This window comes from Podarcis erhardii, assembly GCF_964252035.2.
Source record: "Podarcis erhardii genome assembly, chromosome: 8".
NCBI classification, from domain to species: domain Eukaryota; kingdom Metazoa; phylum Chordata; class Lepidosauria; order Squamata; family Lacertidae; genus Podarcis; species Podarcis erhardii.
Window position 1 is genome coordinate 90,139,131 of NC_138499.1, and position 26,299 is coordinate 90,165,429.

General features: G+C 46.1%; 1 long non-coding RNA gene across 3 annotated transcripts; it reads left to right on the plus strand.

Annotated features, from left to right (window-relative positions):
• The first annotated feature begins 494 nt into the window (after window positions 1-494).
• Window positions 495-16,223, plus strand: LOC309347954. Of its 3 annotated transcripts, none has more exons than XR_014159071.1 (3): window positions 495-1,175; window positions 11,698-11,884; window positions 15,172-16,223. It is a non-coding gene; the product is annotated as an uncharacterized lncRNA (long non-coding RNA). The 3 variants fall into 3 exon arrangements; XR_014159072.1 differs by lacking the exon at window positions 495-1,175 and adding an exon at window positions 2,053-2,079; XR_014159073.1 differs by lacking the exon at window positions 495-1,175 and having other exon boundaries at window positions 11,112-11,884.
• Window positions 16,224-26,299: the final 10,076 nt, after the last annotated feature.

Consider the following 26,299-nt stretch of genomic DNA (forward strand, 5'->3'; position numbering starts at 1 on the left):
CAGAACTAAAACCTTAGGAATTAGGCTGCGAAACCTGGTTTTGAGCAATTCCCGCTATGAAGTCAGCTGTCCACTTCAGAAAGAATCAGGCAGCAAGCTGAAAAGTTTAAAAATAAGCCTTCCTTACTTTATTATCATTCATTTTTTCATAGCAACAGTAGCAGTAAAACCTATGCAGGCAAAAGAGTGTTGTGGATTTGCAGGGGACACCCCTAAACCCTAGAGATTAATAAATGGTAGGATTTTGATGGTTTGAAGGGCAGATTGGAAGTCAGGGGGAAAGTGCTGGCTCCGATTTCTTTCCAAGCCAGGGCCTCACCTGGGATAGAGACAGGAACACACCCAAAGGGGTTGATGGCCCATCAGAGACCCAGGGAGAGATGCCTGGGACCCCAGGGCTGCCCTGCTGTGGGGGACAAGCCCCTCTGGACAGGACCAGGCTGTCAGATGTGGACTCCCTCCACACAGATGGAAAGGGACAATGGGGAACAATCTCTGCCGTGTCTCCATTCTCCCAAGGAACACATACCCTGGGTGAGTGCCAGAACCCCCTGGCATCTTGCAGAGTAGGGGTGGCAACCAGCTTTTGTAACAAACCTGACATTTACATAACCAACACCAGGCACATGCAGAAGAGGCATGTCTGCATCCAACACGGGCCCAAGGAAGAGAGAGAGGGAAACGAAGTACAATATGCTCCTTTCTGTCCATGAGATCAGGGAAAAGGACATCACACAGAGCCCTCTCTGCCAGAGACCCTGCTTATCAGCAATGCAGCTCTGCAGACTTAGCTCCTTTTCATGCTGCAGGTTTTAAGGGAAAGGCATCCAGCGGGCTTCAGCTTGCACAGGGCAGGAGCGTAGTGTGATTTCCTTTGTATTATTTCTTTGCACCATTGCTGCGTGTGGCCCTTGAGAAAGAGGTTCCTGCCCCAGGGGGCTTACAATCTTTAAGAAGACACAGGGAGGGAACAGAGAAAGGTTGAGGTCCAGAGTGGATCCTAAGTCCTCCTGTGAGACATAAGCCAGGGTCTCTGAGTTTAGACGTTGGGATTCCTGGACATTTCCCACCTGTAACCTGTTCCTCTATTTGTATTTTCCTTTCTGTCTCATACTGAAAGCCTGCTGTGGTGCCATGAAGAGAGGCAAGAAGGGGAAGCCGCCATGGAAGTAGAGGTATGTTAATTCCATGGGGAATCCATTCGCCCTCCCCCCGTGCCAGGAGGTCATGCTGCCAGCCTGAGTGAAACACGGCTGGGGTGGGAGCAGGCCTGACTCCCCCCAGCTGCTCACCCCCTCCTTCTGAGCCAGGGGTCGGGCCGTCCTGTGCCCAGGCAGGAGCAGTGAGGTTGACAGCCAGTGGTGACGTGGGCATGGGCAGCATGGCAGGGAAGCTTGTTCTGTCCCCCTCCTTCCCTGGGTCAGCTGGCCAGGCCCACTTGCCAGTGCTCAAGCTGTCCCTGCCGTAGTTTGGGGGCTGCCCTCCCACGGGGCCCTATGTCCCCACTGCAGGAAGGCCCTTCCTCCGCTAGCTCGCCTTCCCCTGCACTGCTGCTGAGCTGCTCTGTGCCAGCAGGAGAAGGAGGGAAGTGGCTGGAGGCAGGCAGCAAACTGAGGAGAGGAGGGAGCTGGGAAGCGGGGGGGGGGGGGGAGAAAATATTGAGGGCGATGTGCCCCAGAAGAACATTATTGGGGAGAGACCACGGGATCCCTGTCCCCTAGAGTGGATTCCTGTGCCAGGAGAATACTATGTCCTTCCTTCCTCCACAGGGCCGTGGTTTGGGGAAGGCTCTGGCCAAGTAGCAGAAGCAGCAGCAGCAGCCCAGCGGAAACCCAGAATTTGTAGGTGTGCTGAACTAGGCTGGCCGGGATGGAGCCTAGATGCCTGTACGGATACGCCAAGTGGGAGAAGTTAGTAAGGTCAGGTAGGGAGAAATGCCCCCTTCCCAGGCCCCCACCCTCCTGCCCCACACTGGTGCTAGGGTGGCCGGGAGCCAGGCGCCTGCTGATATCACCGTTTGCTTTGTGGTGAGGGAAAGACGCAGCCTGGGGGCCCAGACGGAGGACACCTGCCTCAGAGGTACAGGGCAGGGGAAGGAGGGGGGCCTTAGGAAACACACAAGAAGGGTCTGCAGGATCAGGCCAAGGGCCCACTTGGTCCAGCCTCCTCTTCTCCCAGGGGCCACCCAGATGCCTGTGGGAAAGCCGCAAGCAGAATTTGAGCCCAAGAGCCCCCTGCCCACCTGGGACTTCCTGCAAGTGCTTTTCTGAAGCATTGTTTCCTCCATCAGGACTAGTAGCCTTTGACTGCCCTCTCCTCCATTCCGTTGCCTGTGCAGTCAGAGATGCTCTTCTGCTGCATCTCATGGTCATCTGTTGGCTCCTTCAAAAAGGCGGCTCTTGTGAGCTTAGCAGTGGGCTCTGCTTTAAGTCCCTGGGGTGGGTGTGACAGATGAATGGGCATTTGAGGGGATGTGCTATCATTGTGTCCTGAGACCTTCCAGAGCAATTGCTGCTCTCTCTCGCGCGCTCTCTCTCTCTCTCTCTCTCTCTCTCTCTCACACACACACACACACAGAGTAATGTGTAAGGTAGATTTCATGCTGCTGTCTTGTAAAACACAAGCATTCATCAGAGTTCAATGTCAGTGTTTTGCTTAAAATAGCATTCAGTGCGGTCTGAGGAGTAGTTTTGATGTTGCAGTTATCTAATATTAATATTTAACATTAAAACATTGAGATATTTTCTAATGAGCTGGTTGTATGCCCTCTCCAGAGTCTTTAGCCTATGTCTAAGATAGAAGCCTGGAAAGATTTCCCTGCCAAACTTGGCCTGCAAAGGCTGGGGGAGATAACAATCTGAGCCACAGAGCCAAGAAGGCTTCCCACCCTTGTGATAGGAAAGCAAGCCACCAAAATACTTGGGTCATGTCAGGCATCCATTGTGGAAAAGAAGATTTCCGTTTGGGGAGTTAATTTTCGCTGACACAGAAGGTGAAAGGGCCTGTGGCTCAAAGATAGCTGTTGCTGAATCACTTGTTTCTTGCAATATAAGGCATTAATATATATATCGGCATGTACACAAAAAGAGAGAAACCCCAAGAATGAAGGAAACAAGCTGAAGGAAATCTTGAGGATACAGCTGAAGAACCTCTAGGATTCTCTGGCAGGACAATTAGTTCCAGCTGCTTTCTTATTGCTGCCATTTGCTGGAGCCTCTAGAGCAGGATGGTTCAACTTTTCATACCAAGTGGGCCACGCAACTACTTTGACACAGAACCTACGGGCCACACACTGCCTTCCTGCACGGGATGTGAGGAGCAAGCCCAAAATTTGACACCCCACCCTCCAGCTTTGGTGCTGCCTTCCCAAGCCTGGCTAAGTAACATGCTGGGCTTTGGGAAGGTGTGAGGCCTCTGACAGGGTCCTAGAGTCCGCCCTTCTTCCCAAAGCTTAGTTAGCACTTTCCCAGCTTTGGGAAGGAGGAAGGAGGGCTCAAGGACCATGCCAGAGCCCTTACGCCTCCTTCCTAAAGCGCAGTGCTTTGCTTACTTAGCTTCGGGAAGGCAGGGTGAGGGCTGGGGGGGGGGCGTCAAATGTTGCTGAGAGTCGCCAAAAAAAGGCATTGAGGGTAGCATGTGGCTCTTGAGCTGCACTTTGGACCAACCTGCCCTAGAGCATCTGTGTCTCTCTAGGTGTTGTTAAACCCCAACTTCCATCACTCCTTAACCAGCAATACCAATGGTCAGGGATGATGGCAATTGGAGTCCAAGTACATTGGAGGGTAACAGGTTCCCCATCTCTGCTCTGGAAAAACAGGGTTTTGAGTCTATCATTAGTAGGGAGCAGATAAAGGGACTGTGATGGAAGACTGGGAGTTCAGATAGGAGACAGACCAAGGAAGAGACCGGCCTCATTTGCTGTGGTGGCTAGCAAAGGAGGTCAAAGGGGTGCTACATACCTACCCAAGGGTTGGTCCTTTTGCTGCACTTGTTTGTTCTACTTTTTCCTTGGGGAATCTGCCATTGCTGTCTCTTTCCCTCTCTGCTTTGGGATACCTTGCGCAGTCCTGGTGCAATGTGTTTCCGAAAAGAGATCAAGTATGTGGGTGTCAGGCTTCAGGGACTCGGCTTACTCCCCCACTCCCTTTAGCAACAGAAAAGCATAACAAAGCAAAAGGAGTCTCTCTCTTTTTTTTAATGAATTTTTATTAAAATTTTAAAGGTTACAGAAAAAAAATTAAAAAGATAACAATCGAAGAAAAAAAGAAAAAACAGTACATATAAAAAGAAGAAGAAAAGAAAAAAAATCATCAAAAAACAGAAAAAAGAAGTAAAAAACAAGTCAAACCTTTAACTCACTTAGTTACATTCACTTGTTTCCTTGACTTCCTCGCACCTCCCATCTTTGTATTCTAATTCAATTAAATATTTCAGCAAATCCTTCCAACTTTGTTTTTATCCTAATAATTTAACTTAGCATACTATAATTTCCCTCTTTGTATTCTAATTCATATAGGTATTTCAGCAAATCCTTCATCTTATTTTTATCCTTATATCTTTTCTTAATATACTATAATTTTCCATTTTTTCTTTCACCAAATAACCATCCACTTTTACTTTATTTAATCTTATTTCTCATTGAAACTTATATATCTGTACTTATTCTTAAAACGTTTCCCCTAGGGTCAAAAAAGATTCCATTCCACGATTTCCCCATCTCTCATTAAAAGAAAAAAAAAACAAACAAATTATATTATATACACTTTAAATTCCCAATTTTCTTCCACCAGATCCCCTCCCCGGTTTCGGCCCCTGGCCATAGTTCCATCAATTTCAAAAAACCATCAACCCGGAGATCTTAAGTCCGAGGCTCTTAAGTCTCTTTCATGTCCCCTCTGCCGGTCTTTTTGATAATCTTTGGTGTTGAAAAACAGATCTCGGGGGAGCTCCAACCCAACGGTAACCATATTCCTTCCATAGTTGAAAATAGGGCCTATAGGATATTCCAAATCTTGTTTCACACTCCTTTCAAATCCAAAGGCCCCCAAAGCTCCAACCTTCACCTGGCTCAGATTTGTATCCCAAAGGTCATTTGATCTCCACATAGGGTGATCTCTCCATCTTTCATTTTCCAAACCAAGCCAGGCTTCCATCTCCAAAAATTTGCTTCTCCTAGTTGCCATAATATAAGGCCTCAAATTGTAGTCCACCATTTGCCTCTGTAGGGTTACAGCTCCCCCTTTCATCACTTTAATCGCAACATGATTCTCCTTCTCAATTTTTTCAATTTGTTCAGTTGAAATAGGTTCCTGTGCCGAGTTCTTGTCAATTTCTTTACTAATACCCACTTTTGTTCCCAAGATTACAACATTAGTAGCCAAAACATTTATCTGGTCTTGCAGCTTTCCCAAGAGATAAAATGTCCTGTTCAGTTCACACTCGATTTCCTTCCCGACCGCCATCCTTAAACAGTCCAAGGTCAAAAACTAGTTTCTCAGGGCTTTTATCTTTAAGAGCAATTTCCAGCTGCTTCCTTCCGACAATGTCCCAAAGCTCCCTCTAGAGGGATTCAAGTTCCTTTTCACTCCTTCCAGCACAGACCCAAAGGCCCCATACGTTAAATTGTAACAGTTCCTTCCTTCTTTCCAAACGCAAGGTTGTAACAAAAACAGACAATAGAAACAAAGTCCTTCTTTTGTATCTTGACAGCTAACTTGACAGCTGTCAAATTTGTCTATTCACCGTCAGCGGGCTCTCACAGACCACTCCCGGGTTTAGGGAAGTGGTGTTTCAATTCCTGAATTTTAACCTTCTCCTGCAGGCTCCCCAGCTTCCAAAAAACATATTGATAGTGGTTTCAATCAGTGGAATTTAAATCCTTTACATAAGACTCTCCACGACCTTAGCTGACAGGTTCTTTGCTTCAGTTTATTTACAGAAAGGGGAGGCGGACTTCCTGTTTAGACCTTCCCCGATCGGTGCCAATTTAAAAAGAAAACTTTAAAAGTCCAATTTCCATTCTGCTCACGGGTTGTTGTTTGAAATCCAATTGTCCACAAGAAAAAGTCAGCGCTCTCCGGCAACGGCTGTGCGGCTTCACTCCGTAATAATAGCGGTCGATTCAAAACACCGCGTCGCTTACCCCACGTCACTTCGGAACCCCCGAAAAGGGGTTTCCCTGTGGGTAGGTGGGGCGCTCCTGGTGTCAGCCGAATCCCACGTTCCCAGGCTTCATCCGCCTGGGATTTCTAAAGGGTCTCCGCCTTCGCTGCGGCGGCACGACCCGAATTCCACGGAGCGGGTTCCTCTCAGTCAGAGGAACACCGCCATTGCCGATGGCGCTAACCCGGAAGTCCCAGGAGTCTCTTACCATTTAGAGATTTTTATGAGCACAACGAGAGAACAAATAATCCATTCCTAGGATGAAGGTGCTCCCAATTAAGGATTCCACCCACTTCCCCCTTCATCATCCACGTCACTTCCGTGTCTTGCAACCTGATCTTGCAACCACTTTGCTTTCTGTGCTGCCGCCTTATCTACTCTCCTTGACCTTGGGCTGAGCGGATGGACACTTTCCAGCACAAGAGAATCTGTTAACTCTCTCTCTCAGTTCTTCTTCTCCTAGCTGTTCACCACCCAGTTCTTACCAACTTCTGTCTTCTGAACTATGTCTCTCTGCAGTCTCCTGTTCCAAATCTATACTGTCCCATTGCTCCTGAGAAGATTCAGGATCCTGGTCAGGAACAGGGGGAGAGGGAGACTCCTACCATTCCTCCTCAGTGCAGCCCTTCTCAGCATGATCCCTGACATCACTCCCCAAGGCTCTCCTCCTCCTTCCACCCTGCTGGCTTGGGTCTGGGGGGGTGGTGGCTTGCATGAAATGCCCTTTGCAATTCTGGTGCATGTACACGCTCTGCATACTCCCACGATCTTTCTGCTGGCCCATACCCCTTCCACCCAATTAGGTACTGCAACTTCTTCCGTCACCATCAAGAGTATAGGATTTGCTCTACTTCGTATTCCTCCTCTCCTTCCACTATGACAGGAGGCAGAGAAGCTTCCTTAGGAGTCTGGTACAGGTGTGCAGGCACCACTGGTGACAACAATGATCTGTGGAACACGGGGTGAATCTTCATGGATACAGGCAACTGGAGTCTAAAAGTCACAGGATTAATCTGGTCTATCACTTCAAACGGACCCACTCTCTGACTATCTAATTTCTTGCATCTGCCTTTTTGGGGCAAATCGCGTGTTGTCAACCACACTTGATCCCCCACCTTGATCTCACTGCCAGGCTGCTGGTGAGCATCTGCTTCCTGTTTTATAGGCCTCCTTTGCACAGTCCAGACTCTCCTATAGTAACTCCTGAGTGGTTGCCAACTCTTCTACGAATTCTTCTGTGGATGGCACTGACAAGGTGTTGGTTGGTGATGGAAAGGAGCGAGGATTGTATCCATAGCTAGTGAAGAAGGGGACCTGCTGAGTTGAAATATGAAGGGCGTTATTGTACACGAACTCTGCTAAAGGGAGCTTGGTTACCCAATCGTCTTGTCAGGTGCTGGCGTGGTTGCTCAAGAGTAAACAGGCAAGACTCAAACCTGTCTTTTCCAGGCTTTATTCTTGGTGCAAACTATTTACAGTGAAGAGCATCGTAAGTTCATGTCTGGCTCAATCGCTAGCAGAATCTGGGAGTGGTCGGTCTTTGTACCTCCCCCAGCATAAAAGTTGCGTCACCCCCAGCCTTTTCCACCCCTCCCTGCACCGAAGCCTACTGCGCAGAATGGGCGCTGGCAGGGGCGTACTTCCCGCCTCTCCAGTTTGCTCAGGCTCGGTGTTGAGGCTCTCCCTAGCATTCCCTGCACCTGCACCTCTTCTCCACTGGAGGTGGGGCTTTCCTCCTCGCCAGAGGAGGAACTGCTTCGCAAGATTTTCGGAGGCTCCCTGTAACACAACTGCCCTTCCATCTCTCGCCTCTGAGTTGACGGCAGTTCCCTGACATTTATGTAACAACGAAGGTATTTCTGCAACGTGGCATTAGTCCTCTCCAACTCTTCATTAGTCTTGGGATGTCTGGCAGAGGAAAGGCACAACTCCACCTTGAGTAACTGCATGAGTTTCTTCCAGAACTGCGAGGTGAATTGGGTTCCACAATCTGAAATCACTCGGAGTGGGAGCCCTTGCAACTTGAACATGTGGTCTACGAAGAGCTGTGCTGTTTCTTGGACTGTTGGGAGTCCCTTACACGGCACGAGTGCACCATTTTGGTGAACAAGTCCACTACTACCAGATTACTGTCTGCTGCTGCAACTTCGGTAGATCCATTATGAAGTCCATAGCAATGGTTTCCCAAGACCCTTGCGGGGTAGTTATATTGTTTCTATAGAGTACTTACATTATGATGGTTATTTGGTACGAGCAATGATCACCTTTCAAGATCAAAATTTGGCCAAACTTATCCACATATTAAGACATCTATTCTTAAAGGAAAGGATAGCAATACTAAGATTATTCGAAAATAGGGTACCATTGATGCCAAACATGATAAGCCAATGGTAGAAGAGGATCAGGAAAAATCCAAAAAGGAAAACCAACCCCAAAAGGTCTGGTCTGATAATCACAAACAAGAGACCCCAAAATTAAAAAGGAAAAGCACACCCTTACATGATTTGCAATGCCCTGTGAGCGAGCAAAAGGACAATTTCTTTACAGAAGAAAACACTCTAAATAGTCAATTCTGGTCATTTCCGTCCTCAATCCAAGCTGAAATTTTAGAAAGACTAGAAACATTAAGTGGGTGAACCTGTGGCACCCTGACAGATGCCAGCCTTGCCAGCAGAAATCTGAACACCATTTAGATGCACGAGTCTTCAGTACAAGCTACAACTCTAAATCTCAGCACCCACAGGTCTTCATGCAATTGTCCAGCAGAAAATGCCGGGTCCAAAGTGTGACATGCAATTTATTTTAGGCTGATCATATGCTGGCATAGTCCTTTGGTTGCCATGGTGCCCATGATGTTCTGAGTGGCTTCTGCTGAGCTTCCCTCAACATGGATGTTGGTCTTTCAGAACCAACAGCCCATGGGGGCTCCTTAACATCTCCACCACTCAGGCAGGTTGATAGTTGTGCAGGCAGCTGCATAGTTGGTACATCTGCAGAGTCCGCATCTTGTCCCCTGCACTCAAAGCTAGGTACAAGAACATAAGACCAGGGCTGTTCTGGGTAGAACCGTGGAGAAGGAAACTGAACTGCTCTTCCTAGCCATTAAGTCTGTATTGCTGCTGCACCAATAATCTAGGATTGCAGAACTGGGACAGGCAGAGTCCCCATCCCCAGCTCATCCACCAAATTATTGATGATGCAAGCCAGGTTGGCTCCTCCCCACATCAGCTGTCACCTGGCAGCAGCCATTCCATTGGCTTACAGCAAAGGGAGAGGTGGGAGGCAAAGCTACTCCACCAGTTCTGTTGAGACAACAGCAATTCTTTGATCCTCCTTTCCTCAAACTGTTTCCATTCCAGCTGATCATATTTAGCTAAAAACCAATGCATGTTTGTTTTTTCCTCTTCCCTCCCAATCCCTTTTTCCTTTGTGTCATGCACTCTAGATATAAGCCTGAGGCAGGGACTGTCATCCCGGATGGGGTTTGCAAAGTCAAACAAACAATAATTCCATATTGGAGTTGTTTTACCTTTGTATCAGCCTGGCATTTAGCAGCAGCGCCTCAAGATTTGGCAGCTTGTTGATAGAACAGCAAGGGTAATTGTGGATCAAAAGGGACCAGAAGCTGCAATCAGGCTTTATTTACCTGACCTTTCTTCTTCACAACTGGCTTGCCCATTAATGAGATGATTGGAACATTCCCCTCACCTAAGAAACTGGCATCATATGCTCTGAGCAGTTACTAAGCAGTAGCATGACATGTGCCATATGAACATAATAAAGGCAAAAACACACCTCCCCCTCCCCAAGGTTCATAATAAGCCAATTTTTGCAATCCTCTCTCTTACCAGTAATGGAATGGTCCCTCTTCCTTCCTCATCTGTCAGGCTGGGGCAGACTTCTACTATCTATTTCCTGCACAGTTAGATCCATTCTCATACTAGACCATACGTTTGTTAATGCCATAGGAATGGCCACTCCCATATTCCCTTTGCTCTGAAGGCACACACTGGGAAGCTGAAGGTTGTCAAAACACACATTCGGAGGTCATGAAAAACCACAAATTTAATTCTTGATGAGGAAGAAATGAAAGTATGAAAGAAATGAAGTATGAAAGTGTAGTGTGGAAATAATTGTCCCTTAGCCAATAAAACTTTCCTCTCTCCTGTGGACAGTAGTCTATATCGACACCTTGTCTCTCACATGCCATGGTGGTTTCTTGCTGCTGTCACTGTCTGCCATTTCCCATCACTGTTTCCTCTCAGCAGCCCATGCAGAAGCGAAGGGGCACAAGAGAAATTGACACAAGGATGCCTGGTGCTCCCTGTTGGGCAGCTGGACTCTTGAGATGTGGTTCAGCGCACAGGGGTCCCCCTCCTGTGGTGGCCCTCTGGCGGGCTTGCCATGTTGTGGACCGGTACATTTCTCTGGGAATCTAACTTAAGGGGAAAGGGAACTGTCACATCTTGCTCTGTGAAGAAACCTAATTAGACAGCTCTGTGGGGGCCTGAGAAGCAGAAGACAGTGTGTGGGGAAGGCAGACTTGTATCAAGAGGCCAGGGAGCCTTGTGGCGGACTGTTCAGTGTAGGGTGAATAAAACAGTCTAAACTTTTCCCAAACAAAGTGGTAATAGAACTTCCATCAATGCAGGTTTGGAATTAAGTGGACAGTCGTCAAGCAATTATTTGTTGGTGGGCTGTTTTGATCCCAACTCTGGGACACTCTACTGCATGTTTCCCTCAATGTCTCTGCTGCTCACCAGCCTTCTCAGTTCAGATGCTCAATATGTAAAAGGCTGGTTTGTAAATGGAAACGTGGCAGTTGACATTGGTGTCCATTGTAAGAGGTCAAGGACAAGCATGATCCCTTTCAGGCTTAGGCCCAGCAAACTGGGGGAGAGCAAGGAGGGTGTGAAGGAGGCTGGTGGGGAATCAGATTGTGTACACACACACACACACACACATTCCTAGTTCCCTCTGCTGCCAACTTGCTTCCACTGCCTTCACACTCCAAAGACAACTCTTTCCTCTTTGTGCCTAAAACCCATTAAGGGAAACAATTGGCAGACTTGCCCCCGCGGCGTATGGGCAAGGGGGCCTCAACTCTTTTCCCATCTGTGACTTAATCCCCCACAGCCCCTCTTCTGAAGTGCTTTTCTGTCAACCAGGGTCACTTCCAGTATTGCAACCTTGTCTGGAAGAAAAGATACCTGGAGAGAAGGCCTGTGTGGAGGCGACAGGGAGAGGGTTCTATATTCCTCACCTAAACATGCCCTTTTAACTTTTAAAATTTCCAGGACTGGAGCTCTTCTGTGTCTATACACACTCTGTTCCTAGCACATTCTAAGTTAGAACCCCGTTCCACTATCATTTCTTGCCAGAGTCTTCCGCAAGGTCTTCCTGACTTAGTGGGCTGATTCACTCTATGCAAGTGACCCCTAGATGATTCACTGCTGATAGTTTGAACAGACCCAACGGAAAAGCATGGCCTTGACCTATTGTGGACTGCTCTCATTAATGGTCTTCTTTGATCAGTGAGGGTCCATTCACAGTTGGAAAGTGCCCTCCAAACCTTCAGTCCTGAAGTGATGTCCCTGCCTCAGTTATCTCCAGTGAAACTGAAAATCTCCAGTGAAATGCGAGGCCTAGAGAGGGAGCCATCTGGCAGTGACAATAGCTGTGCATTGTGAACCAGTTCAAGGTCCCAGGAGGCTTAAAGTAGGTGAGTGACAAACCTAACTAATTGGCAGGACAGTTGCTATTGCCCATTTTTGTTTCTTCTTTCAGAAGAGATACCCCCCGCATTTCTTTCCTCCTCTTCTGCCCTTTAGCGTTGTGTGTGAAATTTGCAACCCCTTGGGATCCATTTCCATATTTGCTGTGCCAATTACTCCTATAGCAGGAAATGCCCCTCTAACAGAAAGCCTGGCCAGGTTGACTCTCCAGTGCTTTGTCAACAAACTCATGCATGTAAGCTAATTAAATTACATGCCATGCCAAATACTAAATCATGTGTCTGTCTGTTGGGGCGGGGGGGAGTGTCTGCCACAGAACTAGCAGTTGTAGATGATTTTCAGAAGAAAAATAGAGAACTGAAAACCTGATGTGTCCCTCGGCCAAACAAGGCAGTCTGTGGGAAATACACACAGATGTTGTTTGTGTGTGTCTGTGCCCGTTGTGTATTTTTAATATGGAAGGGAGCTGCCAATTAGATCAAAGCTGTGTGTGTGTGATTACCCTGTAAACAATTTGCCCACTCAAAATTGCCCTGCATAAGCTGCTTTTCTTCCCATAATGACAGGGACTGGCAGGACGCTGAGCAGTGTGCACTGGGGGAAGGGGGACTGGAGCTTGACTCGTGAGAGCAGGCCAGTGATTTGTGGGACCAGTACTGGCCAGAAGGCAAGTGATGGAGGCAGGGGAGGCTTCAGAGCTGGAGGATGGAGGACAGGATGGGTTGGAAGAAGGGCTGGAAGAGGCAGGTCAGGCAAATGAAGGGCTGGCTGCTCCCCCACCCTCCCCCACCCTCTCCTGCACCCCTATGTCATGGACTGGTTGGACGCAGAGGAATGGTGGGAGAAACCAGCTGGGGAATCACCAAGGGAAGAAGGTTCAGAGCCCAGGGCCTGGTGGTGGTACAATGATGAGTGGTCAGAGGGAGAAAACTTGGAAGAGGAGGTGTCAGAAGCTGAAGAGGTAACAGGGAGCCGGGGAGTATATGGCAGAGAGATGTCTGGAATCAGAGGCAGAAGCTGAAGCAGGGGAGGAGGAAGACCAAGAGGCAGAGATGAGTCAGGTTGGTGAAGAATCACAGGTGTCTCCCTCTCCTGCTGTGACAAGCTCCACTCCGCACTTATCTCCCAGAACCAGAAGAAGCATAAAAAGAGTGGAGGAGGGGTTGGCTTCATGGAGGCACAGTCTCTGATTGCTTGGAAAAGGCCCTGGAGAGGAGGGGACTTAGACGGCTGTGAGTAGGAGGGGATTCCTGGGACAAGACCTACCGGGAATTAGTTGCTGTTCTCATTGGGCCTGACACTCTGCCAAGTCTGTGTTCTTGCTAATAAAGAATTAACTCCAATGTGCATGGTGTGATTTGCTGTTGGCTCGCTCCTGAGGAGGGTATTGAAGAGATAGCTTCCACACAGGCACAGTCTCTGGCTGTGTGTGCGCAGCCCATCAGGGGAAGGTATATAAACTGGCGGAGGGGGAGTGGCCTCCTGTTACTGCAACTGCTTCCTAGAGAGCAGACCTGGGAATAGCTGCACAGATTCTAGACTCCTGTGTGTGGGTATTTGGAGCCAGAGAAACTACGGTAAGTGTCTGCTTTTGACAATTATGTGCCATGTGCCTTTCTTTGGCTGGGAAGCACCCGTGACACATAAGGACAGGATGAGAAACTCTCGCCATCTCTGACTCGGTCTGATGAGAGTTGGAAGTCCAGCAGCATCTAGAGAGGCACAGGCCCCCAGCCCTTCCGTATGGGGGTGGGAAAGGTGTAGCATAACCTTCTCCCTGCCATGCTACTTAACTGCATGTAAGAGCTAGTTTCTTCCATGCGGCAGCATTCAGAATTATGATCCCCCTCAATCTGTATTCTGATGTAGTGAAGGCAGCAAAACCCTGCCTAGGTGCTCAACTTTCCCTCCTCCACTCTGCTGCCTCAGGCTGTTTTCTCCCAGCCCAACTCCAACACTGATGTGAGGAAACCTGGGGAGATGATCAGGTGCAGGGCAGGTAGAGTAGTGCTGCATTGACTGTGTGACTGCACTCCTCATGGTCTAATGGGCAACGAGTTCAAGCCTGCTGTATAATCCTCACAGTGAGGTGAGGGTTTGACTCCTCGCACCCACACCTCCCTTTTCATGTGAAATTTAGACCTTCTCCTCTCCACTTGAGACATGAATGATGCTGATAGATAAATAAGCAACATCACTGCCTCTGCCATCTCTAGTTTGGCTTTGAATGCTTACATAATTGTAATGGACTTTACCCCCCCCCCCCCCAATTATCTAACCCTGTCCTGGCAGCTGACTCTTAAGCATCTTATGTGCTTTCACATAAGAGTGGGCCCTGTGTCATGAATTCTGATGTGAATGGCAGAGCAGTTAGTCATGATGTCCCAGCCTCAAGATCCATGCACACATTCTGCATGCCATTAGGAAAGCAGGACTTTTCATGAGTTAGAATCCATTCCATCCGAAACACACTTTCCTAATAACCTATTAGATGAAACGATGTCAATTCTATGCAATCTAATTATAAATGTAGAGCAGCACACTGCAAATTTCCTATCCCATTCCAGCAAGTTGCCAAACACAGGCATAATCTCACATTTCCATTTGTTTGTGGTTTCTAATGTTTGTTTGTTTTGTTTTGTGTGCATTTTTTCAAATATTGGAGCAATAAAGTTGGCTAAATGTACAGAGCTTTGCAAATGTAACTTGGTTTCATTTCCACAAGATGTGAGAAGTCAGGAACATTTATTTTGGAAGACTGAGAACTCTGTTGACTTTATGCACTTTTTTGGAGGGAAGGGGAAATGTCATAGAATTGCAGAGTTTGAAGGTACTCCCAACGATCATCTAGTCCAATGCCCTGCAATGAAGGAATCTCAAATAGATCATACATGACAGAAGACCATCCAACTTCTGCTTAAAAACCTCCAAGGAAGGAGAGTCCACAACCTTCCAAGGGAGTCAGTTCCACTGTTGAACAGCTGTTACTGCCAGAAAGTTCTTTCTAGTGGAATCTGAATCTCCTTTCTCGTAACGTGAAAACATTGGTTTTGGTCCTAGCCTCCAAAGCAGGAGAAAAGTTTGTTCCATCCTCCAGCCCTTTAGATATTTGAAGATGGCTATCATCTCCTCTCGGGTTCCTCTACGAGGCTAAACATACCCAACTCCCTCAACCATCCCTCATAAGACTTGGTTTCTAGACCCTTTATCATCTTGGTCACCCTCCTTTGCACACATTCCAGTTGGTCAATATATTTCCTCGTATCATTTACAGGATGATACAGATGGCTCACCCTGGCATAGTTCAGTCATGTAGATGGGTTGGTATCATCCTAACAAGCAGAGGCTTCTACACCTGATCAGAATTCTGGGGACACAGAGGAGAAGTCAAATTCTTTTTGGCTGGACAATACAGATGACTGAAATATACTGTCCACTTTCAGTATACTGTAGTGGTTTACTTAGTAGAGAATTGCCTTTAATCACCTTTAGTCATTTGCATCTTTACTTTGTGGCTAAGATGGAAGTTGAACCCAGATCTCCACAGCAGAAGTTCATGACCACGCACAGATTAGGAGAGGATGCCCTGAACAACTCATTTCATATGGATGATTTGAGGAGTGGCAGGACCTAAAACTCTGTAACAATTGCCTCTACAAAAAATAGCACTGCATAGCCACCTCCACAATCCTAGGCAGCCACACCTGAAAATGTGACAAGCACTACAGGCTCTAAAAGCTATATAATGATGCTTTACATGACTCAAAGGATTATAGACCAGGAGGTCACAAAGTCCTTTCAACGCGAAAAAGCAGGTTCCTCTACACCAGTAACCTAGAAATTAGTCTGCACAGCCCAAGCCCTTAGCGTGGAACAGGCAGAGTCACTGCCCCAAGGAGCCTACACAGTCGTGGCTCCTCATGACTAAAACAAATATTTGCATGTGAATGTGCTTAGTTTACCTTTTGGTTTCTGTTTTGTTGATGCTGTTAATATTGTTTTATATATTATAAATGGTGTATTGTTTTGTTAATCATATAATATGACTTTTGCTTTAATTGTGATTCTTAGCTTATTTTTTAGTTGTTGCTTTGTTAACAGTGTTTTATAGATTGTAGATACTTTTTATGTTATATTTGTGATGTATGTTCATCATGTTATTGTTATTTATTGTTTGGAAGCCACTTTGGGATTCATTTAAATGAAAGGTGCTTGCATTCATCCCCAGGATCTCCTGGCCCCATTCTTGTTTTATTCCTTTTGCCTCTACCCTCTTCCCCCTCCTCCTCCCTAAATTGAAATGTGGATTAAAATCTTATTGAGTCAGTCCTGCCTTTTGTTGCATTGCATGACTCTGTAAAGCATCTTGTACTGATGGTGTATAACAGGATTGGGCCAAAGACACACAGGTGTCCACCAGTATGGTCAAAGGCCACCAAAATGGTCAAAGGCCTGGAAACGATGCCTTATGAGGAACGGCTAAGGGAGCTGGGCATGTTTAGCCTGGAGAAGAGGAGGTTAAGGGGTGATATGATAGCTATGTTCAAATATATAAAAGGATGTCACATGGAGGAGGGAGAAAGTTTATTTTCTGCTGCTCCAGAGAAGCGGACACGGAGCAATGGTTCCAAACTACAAGAAAGAAGATTCCACCTAAATATTAGGAAGAACTTCCTGACAGTAAGAGCTGTTCGACAGTGGAATTTGCTGCCAAGGAGTGTGGTGGAGTCTCCTTCTTTGGAGGTCTTTAAGCAGAGGCTTGACAACCATATGTCAGGAGTGCTCTGATGGTGTTTCCTGCTTGGCAGGGGGTTGGACTCGATGGCCCTTGTGGTCTCTTCCAACTCTATGATTCTATGATACTATGATTCTACGATTCTATGATTCTAGTATGCCCCTGCCCAATTTGCAGGAGACCCCCAGATGCTTGCTGGTTGCTGGATTTTATTTTATTTTTAAAAAGAACATGTCCAAGGTGGGTTTTGTTTTTTGTAAGGCATTTATTATATGCCTAAGCAAGAGAGCATGTTCAGGATCACTGAACATGGATTAGTTTATGCCTAAATTGTTAAGAGATCCTGGAAAACAACTCTTGTTTTGTAAAGTCAAAATACATTGTTGAAACACACTGATTCTAGACTGGGACCATTCTGATCTTCAGGAAAAGGCGAATCAAAATGAGTAAAAATGTTCTCACATTTAGTGGCTTGCAATCTTTCGCTTATTTATCTGGGGGGGAAATACATTAAAGCCATAGATGCATAATTGTTTCCAGGGCAGCACACACAATTATATTAAAAACAATATCAATAAGTATAACGGTAAGAAAAGACTGGAGAAAGAGTGGGCCTCGTCCAATCCATTACTGATCCCAATTTTAACACAAGCCAGAAACCAGACTGAAGTGGATCCAGGTAACTGGTCTCATCTAAGAACGACTGGAGTTTCACTGCAATTATTTGCATATTTGTTGGTTTTTACCTTCCTGCTCTGATACATGTTCTCAGGATGGCTTATAGCAGTTTCCCCTAAGTTTTAACAGTTACCATCTCTATGGGGCTCCCAATCTATAAAACCGAATTGCTTGAGTGTTTTGCCCAAGAAGGAGATGTCTGTAACTGGGAAGGAGATGCCCTGGGGCCTAAGGAGAATTTCTTCAGGAACATTGACACAACTACCTGTCTCAAGGTGATTGGGAATGTCCCTTCCTATGTGAAGCATTACCGGCAGGAGTCAGCTGCAAGTGGGGGGAGAGTCAATCAAGCATGCAGCAGGCCTTAGTCCTCCAAGCACCTTGTCCACTTCCTCATATTGCAATAACTGAAATCCATTCAATAAAATAAGCCTGAATGCTGCTCTGAATGTATACCTTAACTGAACCGCAGAACTAGTGATGTCCAGGTTAACACACACAAATTTGTTCTGGCAGTGCTTAGCAAACACGTCATAGGATGCTTCAGAAAGCTCCTTCACATCATCATTTGGGTCAAGTTGGCGAACACTGTGAATTACCTAGTAAAATACCGTACTGCAATCACTCCTACAGAGTAGGCTGCATAATGAGCTTTTATCCATTTTCTCCCACTTGCATTCTAGCCATTTTCCTATCTATCTCGTTTTTCTCAGCTCTCTCTGGTAAAGCAAAGTTTTAGTTAAGTAAGACCATCTGACCTTGTCTTTTTTGCGCTGACTAGTAATAGGTATATACCTCACATCAAACTCAGTTTGACAGCTGATGTCATGTGATGTCATAGGAAGTCCCTACTCACTGGACATTTTTGACTCTACAATGCTCATTCAGAATCGCTTCCATGACTTTACCCCCATCCCAGTTATGTTTATACTTTATAGCTGTTATGTATCCAGCATCTAACTCCCTCAACCAGTCTATGATATACTTGGGGCACTTGCCACAAATTCTGCCTGTGCCTAAGACAGAGCCTTGGCTATGAGGAAGAACCAGATTACTGATGGTGCTGTTGCCATGGTTTCCATGAAAGCAACACATGACCCAAATGTTTTGATCAAAGGATCCTGTGGAAAGCAGGATCTGATACACTGGCAGCTTTAGAAAATTGTTCAGCTGAATTCATTTTCAAAAGGGTTTAAAAACAAAACAAAAAACCCCATATTTATTGTTCTGTGATTATAGGACTCACACTTCATTTTGATGACAAAGGTAAAGGACTCCTAGATGGTTAAGTCCAGTCAAACTTGACTATGGGATGTGGTGCTCATCTTGCTTCAGGTCGAGGGAGCCGGCGTTTGTTCAGAGACAACTTGCTGGGTCATGTGCCCGGCAGGACTAAACCACTTTTGGCGCAACAGGACACCATGGTGGAAACTAGAGCACATGGAAACACTGTTTACCTTCCTGCTGCAGTGGTACCTATTTATCTATCTACATATTTTATGGGCTAATAGCCGTAGAATAAATTATTATTATTATCTGCTTGCACTGGTGGGCTTTTGAACTGCTAGGTTGGCAGGAGCTGGGACCGAGCAATGGGAGCTCAGCCCATTGTGGGGATTCAAACCACCAACCTTCCAATTGGCAAGCCCAAGAGACTCAGTGGTTAGACCACAGCACCACCTACTCCCTCTATGACAGACTAATGCAAGTTGAGGAAAAAAGCTTTTAAATAAGACAATATTCACCTATTTCCTTTTACTGCAATCTACTGTATGCCTTCTTGAGAATTATTCAATCAAACAGTGGGATACATAACATTTCAAAATGAATTAATTAAAATATTACTATAATTGTTACTATTCATGTGCTTAAAAAGAAGAGATTATTTTATTTTTTAAAATTGTTTTTATTGAAATATTTTCAATACATATAGAGTACATATAGAGTCTCTGTTTTCAGTTCATAGATTCCTGTCTACAGGTCTGTTAAATTTGGTGCGAGACACTGTTTTCATGGGCACTGTGAGAGGAGAAGGATGTGGCGAGAGAGAGGCTGGAGAAAGAAGGGGGGGGTAGAAGATGACCGTATTTTCAACACATAACATGACAAGTTCTGCACAATCTAATTGAGATAGAATTGTAAAAAGCAAAAATAAAATAGACTAAAAACTGGAAAAGACCAAGAACAATATGTTTCATGATGCAATTGTATGCACCTCAACTCAGAAATATAAATGAATCATGGTTGTTTTAAACTGGCAGGTTATTGTACTGTGCTCTGCCCTTAGATTTGCTTGTTTCATGAAATTGTCAAGGTACAAAGAGCCTGAAAAGCACAGAAACCAAGGAGGAGAAATGTAGAGAGGTCAGAGCTCAAATACTAGTAAAAGCTAAAGAGAATGAATACATTTGAAGGTAAGTCACTGATTCTTACACAGGAAAAGTAACCGGTGGAGTGAATTTGTTTTGAAACATGCAGAAACATCCCCACATCTGCATGGAGAAGACAATCAGGTGAGTGGTACAATTCAAAGCAAAAACAAGAAACTTAAGCTGGAAATAGGGGAGACTGACTAAGACTGTAATCCAGTGCACATTTACCTGGGAGCAAGTCCCACTGAATTTACGTCTATGTTAACATGTACAGGATTATACTGTGGAGAGATTATAGTAATCCTTTCAGGACAAAATTAGGGAGGAACTAAAATATAAGCAGAAACAACAAGGGGATTTTTTTATTTTTTAGTATTATTTGATCACTGAAAAAGATAAGTAAGTAAAGATGAAATCTGATATGATCAAAAATAATACCAAGCTCTCTAGCCCCAAGAAAAATAAACAAAAGGAAAAGGAAAGGAAGAGTCTGAATGATAAAACAATGAAATCCTCTCTTTGAAAGAAGTGCAGAGCAATTATTCATAAGTTTTAACTAGAAGTAGAAGTCCTGGATTTTCACACATTTCACATGCTAGCAAGGTTATGTTTAAAATTCTACAAGGCAGGCTTAAGCAGTATGTGGACCGAGAACTCCCAGAAGTGCAAGCGGGATTTCGAAGGGGCAGAGGAACCAGAGACCAAATTGCAAACATGCACTGGATTATGGAGAAAGCTACAGAGTTCCAGAAAAACATCTACTTCTGTTTCATTGACTATGCAAAAGCATTTGACTGTGTCGACCACAGCAAACTATGGCAAGTTCTTAAAGAAATGGAAGTGCCTGATCACCTCATCTGTCTCCTGAGAAATCTCTATGTGGGACAAGAAGCTACAGTTAGAACTGGATGTGGAACAACTGACTGGTTCAAAATTGGGAAAGGAGTACAACAAGGCTGTATATTGTCTCCCTGCTTATTTAACTTATATGCAGAATTCATCATGCGAAAGGCTGGGCTGGATGAATCCCAAGCCAGAATTAAGATTGCAGGAAGAAATATCAACAACCTCAGATATGCAGATGACACAACCTTGATGGCAGAAAGTGAGGAGGAATTAAAGAACCTTTTATTGAGGGTGAAAGAGGAGAGCACAACATCAAAAAAAGGAAGATCATGGCCACTGGTCCCATCAACTCCTGGCAAATAGAAGGGGAAGAAATGGAGGCAGTGAGAGATTTTACTTTCTTGGGTTCCATGATCACTGCAGATGGTGACAGCAGTCACGAAATTAAAATACGCCTGCTCCTTGGGAGAAAGGCGATGACAAACCTAAAAAGCATCTTAAAAAGCAGAGACCATCACCTTGCCAACAAAGGTTCGTATAGTTAAAGCCATGGTTTTCCCAGTAGTGATGTATGGAAGTGAGAGCTGGACCATAAAGAAGGCTGATCGCCGAAGAATGGATGCTTTTGAATTCTGGTGCTGGAGGAGACTCTCGAGAGTCCCATGGACTGCAAGAAGATCAAACGTATCCATTCTTAAGGAAATCAGCCCTGAGTGCTCACTGGAAGGACAGATCCTGAAGCTGAGGCTCCAATACTTTGGCCACCTCATGAGAAGAGAAGACTCCCTGGAAAAGACCCTGATGTTGGGAAAGATGGAGGGCACAAGGAGAAGGAGACGACAGAGGACGAGATGGTTGGACAGTGTTCTCGAAGCTACCAGCATGAGTTTGACAGGAGTGGAAGACAGGAGTGCCTGGCGTGCTCTGGTCCAGGGGGTCATGAAGAGTCAAACACGACTAAACGACTAAACAACAAGAAGTCCTGGAGCACCTCCAGACTGTCACTATTTTTCATAGAATCAAAGAATTGCAGAGTTAGAAGGAACCCCTAGGGTCATCTAGTCCAACCCTCTGCAATGCAGGAATCTCAACTAGTCTATACATAACAGATGGCCACCCAACCTCTGCTTAAAAACCTCCAAGGAAGGAGAGCCCACCACCTCCCAAGGGAGTCCATTCCACTGTAGAACAGCTCTTACTGCCAGAAAGTTCTTCTTGGTGTTTAGTTGGAATCTCCTTTCTTTAACTTGAAGCCATTGATTTGGGTCCTGCCCTCTGGAGCAGGAGAAAGCAATCTTGCTCCATCCTTCATGGGACAGTCTTTTAGATATTTGAAGGTGGCCATATATCTCCTCTCAGTCTCCTCTTTCCCAGACTAAACATACCCAGCTCTTTCAACTGTTCCTTGCAAGGCTTGGTTTCCAGGTCCTTGAGCCGACAGTGTGACGCGGCAGCTAAAAAAGCCAATGCAATTCTGGGCTGCATCAATAGGAGTATAGCATCTAGATCAAGGGAAGTAATAGTGCCACTGCATTCTGCTCTGGTCAGACCTCACCTGGAGTACTGTGTCCAGTTCTGGGCACCACAGTTCAAGAAGGACACTGACAAACTGGAACGTGTCCAGAGGAGGGCAACCAAAATGGTCAAAGGCCTGGAAACGATGCCTTATGAGGAACGGCTAAGGGAGCTGGGCATGTTTAGCCTGGAGAAGAGGAGGTTAAGGGGTGATGATAGCCATGTTCAAATATATAAAAGGATGTCACATAGAGGAGTGAGAAAGGTTGTTTTCTGCTGCTCCAGAGAAGCGGACACAGAGCAATGGTTCCAAACTACAAGAAAGAAGATTCCACCTAAACATTAGGAAGAACTTCCTGACAGTAAGAGCTGTTCAACAGTGGAATTTGCTGCCAAGGAGTGTGGTGGAGTCTCCTTCTTTGGAGGTCTTTAAGCAGAGGCTTGACAGCCATATGTCAGGAGTGCTCTGATGGTGTTTCCTGCTTGGCAGGGGGTTGGACTCGATGGCCCTTGTGGTCTCTTCCAACTCTAGGATTCTATGAAAAGTGGGAAGAACAAATGATTAATGGGAAAGACATGGGAACAATAAAAAGGAATGAATGCAGGATGAATGCTCATTGTCATATATTGGGGGGGGGGGATTTGGATGAATGAATGCTCAATAAATACTTTGGGAAAGCAAATCAGGTGAATGCTTTATAAACATCTTGTCTGGAGGGAGCTAAACTGAGTGCAATGAGGTTTACTCCCAGGTGGTTAGTATAGGATTGCAGCCTGTCAAAAAAAGTAGAAAAGAACTGAATATGGCTGGCAGAGAGAAGATAATTAATGCCAAAAAATGCACAAGAGGTTTGAAAGGACAAAGATAAAGGATAAAAAGCACAAAATATGAAGCTGAGCCTTTTGGAACCCTGACAAACTGATTAAAGAACTATTAACAGAAACATGATGTATACTTAGAAAGATAAGAGGAAAAAGCCAAGACAGAACCGAACTGTGAAAACCAAGTTCATACTATGAAAATGATCAGAAACAATGAAAGTGAGGATATATCAAGAAGATTAGTTAATGAAACAAACAGCAATATCCTATATTCAGGATCTGCCAGGTGAAGGGTTTGGCAGAAGCTGCACAATACCAGTCAAACACCCAGCAAGCTGCCACTGTGGCAGCTATGCTGGAAGAGCACTCCAGCAGGGCTGTTCTGCCCGCAAAGATACACCAGCACAATGGCTAAAAGCAGGCAGAGTCAAGGGCAGGATGGGGTTGGAACAAAGCAGGAGCACACTGATGCCCTAACCTACATTCCTCCAAATTGCAGACATGACTCCCATCAGTGGTGCAACTTTACATCAGCCCTAGATCTGGTGCAAGAAAATCCCCACCCATAGACTTAAGTGGGAGGGGGAAATGTAAATGGCCAGCCCTGCATCGATAGCTGCCCTGCCCACACCACCACAACAGAATGTAAAATATGGTGTAACTCAGACCCAGTGCCCTCCCACACCCTCCACACCACAGAGGATTTATACTGGACCACGCACCATTACACTTCTTTATGGTTGCATTTTTGCCACATTATTGCCATCTGGAGCTGCACAGTTGCCGTTTTACACAACAAAAGTGGAGCCCTCACCCCGAAGAACACTTGCAGAATGAAAAGCTGCAGGATTTCAGCAGGAAGCTATAGGACACGCTGGCGCTTGGGACGGCGCAAGTGTTGCACCCTCCTGGTGGACTGGGCAGTAGTCAGTCCCTTCGCTGGCCAGCATCTATTCAAGGGAGTCTCTCTTTGCAAACTAGCCCCAACTTGGGAGCAGAGATAAGGCAGAGGAACATGAAGCAGGAGCACCACTGCGTCCCTTCACCCTCCTGTCCTTGCAGCGAGACCGTCTGGCCAACCCGTGTGGCTCTAGCAGTGCTTTCCCACCTTCCTCGTCCTCCCTCCCTCCTTGGTGGGTGGTGGTGGCAGCAACCTCCCCCTCTCGGCCTGCCTCCCTTCACTGGCCACGAGAAGAAGGCACCACCACCTCAGCCCCAAAGGCCCAGGCTGGGCAATTCTTGCCTCCCTGCGGCTCTGGCCTTGATGTGGGAGCCTGTCATGAAGGTGCCTGGTTGCACCCCCCATGCTACACTACTTCTAAGGGCCCAGATCCTTGAGGGATTGCTGGCTCCCTAGAATGCCTGCCCAAACATTAAGGTCCAGTAGGGACACCCTCTTAATGGAGGGTTTGATATGGGAAATGTGACATTCTCAGAAAATTCAACTGGCACAAACCCTGATAGGTTTCAAACATCAGTTAAAAACGTTTGTCCAAGCTTTTAGTTAAGGTGGCTGTGGAGGTGGGTAGCTCCTCTCACAGGATCTGTTGATTTAAACTGCTTCTTTTATGTGACTGATAGATGTATTATGCATTATTTTTGCATATTGCACCCCTCACTGGGGTAGTTTTAATGAAGAGCAGACCATATATTGCCTAGATAAGGAACAATAAAATAACTGCCTTCCCTACACAGGTTTCTGCACGCTTGCATGCTCCATGGAAGACGATTATTGGGTAGATGAGACACTGGGATGCTGCTGTCAAGCAACTCCACACAAAGGTGCAAAAGCCCTACTGGGCTGACCAGCTGGCACCCCCACATATGTTTCAGAATCTCCTCCATCCTGGATGCTACCATTGCCTCAAGTTGTTCCTTTGTTGCTGGAGGTTGGGAGATGGGATCCTTTGCCCCCATCATAACACAGTCTGGCTTCAGTTGGCTTCATGATGCAATGCTGCATGGGAAGCTGTCAGGGACTGGACTGAGGAGGAATGATGGAGACTGCCCTCCCCCTTCCTGAAACTTCCAGAGAAGAGGGAGACAATATAGATTTACAAGAGTGGTTTGCAGAAGGTCACGACTCCGAGACAGAAGAGATAAAAAAGCTGGGAGATAATGGGAGAAGAGGAGGGGGAAGGAGCAGAGCGAGATAGCATTCCAGACCCTCCTTCTCCCAGAACCCGACGAGCAGTGAAAGTGGGAGAGCAGAGAGCTAAGAGGCAAATGGCCTTAAGCAGCCACCATAAAGGAGGTAGTGCTGTTGATGGCTGCAAAGATTACTCTGAGCAACACCATTAACCTGGGAGGCAACGTTTCTAAGCTGCTCTCTGTGAACATGGAATAAAATACATTGGTAAGAACTTCTTATCTATCTATTACTGGCAGCCTGCCATGAGGGAGAGGGATCGGATTCCCTGTAGCCTGACAGAAACCCAGCCAGATGGACAGGGCATTATTATTATTATTATTATTATTATTATTATTATTATTATTATTATTATTATTGCTGAGGGTGTGTGTGTGTGTGTGCATGGAGCTTGATGTGTGCAAGAGCAGCAGTCCTTCTGTGGCTGGCTTGTTCAGATTCTCTGAACTGTGGGGGGACAAGCCTCTCAGATCACACAAGCGGGATGGTTGCTGCTGCAAGGGTGTATGAGACAGTCTGAGGAAAGGGATGGGCTGTCAGGTGTGCTGGAACACTCACGGGCAAGGCTGGGCGGAGATGGGAGGGAGGGCTGGTCAGATGGGTTGCCAGTGGAAGGAGTGTGTCATGCAGGGTGGATTTCCCTTGCAGCAGCCAAGCCATTGATCCTGATGGACTCAGCAGTATTGGGGGGGGGGCATTTCCTGGTGTGCGGCTGCATTCTGCATCTGCACATGCTGCATGCACAATGGGAGATGTTCCACTTTGCTATAGATCTACATACAGCCCCTCTAACTGTTGTATCAATGACTGTGTCTTGGAGTTGAGTGGAATGGGAACTTCCTTTTGTTGGAATAAATGTTATTAGATTTTATAAAGAGATACAGGCTGTTCAGTGGAGTTTGCCATGTGGGGTTGAGTCCACAGGGGCGCCATCTAATTTGCACCCACCCACCCAACTCAAACTCCCACATTCTGCTTCACAGATTCTGCTCTTTTGAGTCTGGGGCAGGTACAAAAATATTTTGGAGAAGAAAACTCCACTATGGTTATCCCCCTTAGAGGACTGCGCTGAAAAAGAAATTAATATGAAGGTGGGTTGGGGTACCTATAGAGATTAACTAAGTCACACTCGAAGTGGGTGGAAAGTTAAAAAGCAGGAGAAATACAATGATGGGTGACCGGTTGGGTTCCACTATCATCAGATACATGAGCTATATTAAAAAGATGTGTTGATTGGCTTTTAATGAACAAAGGTTGGATTTTGAAATGAGATTGTTGGAGGGTA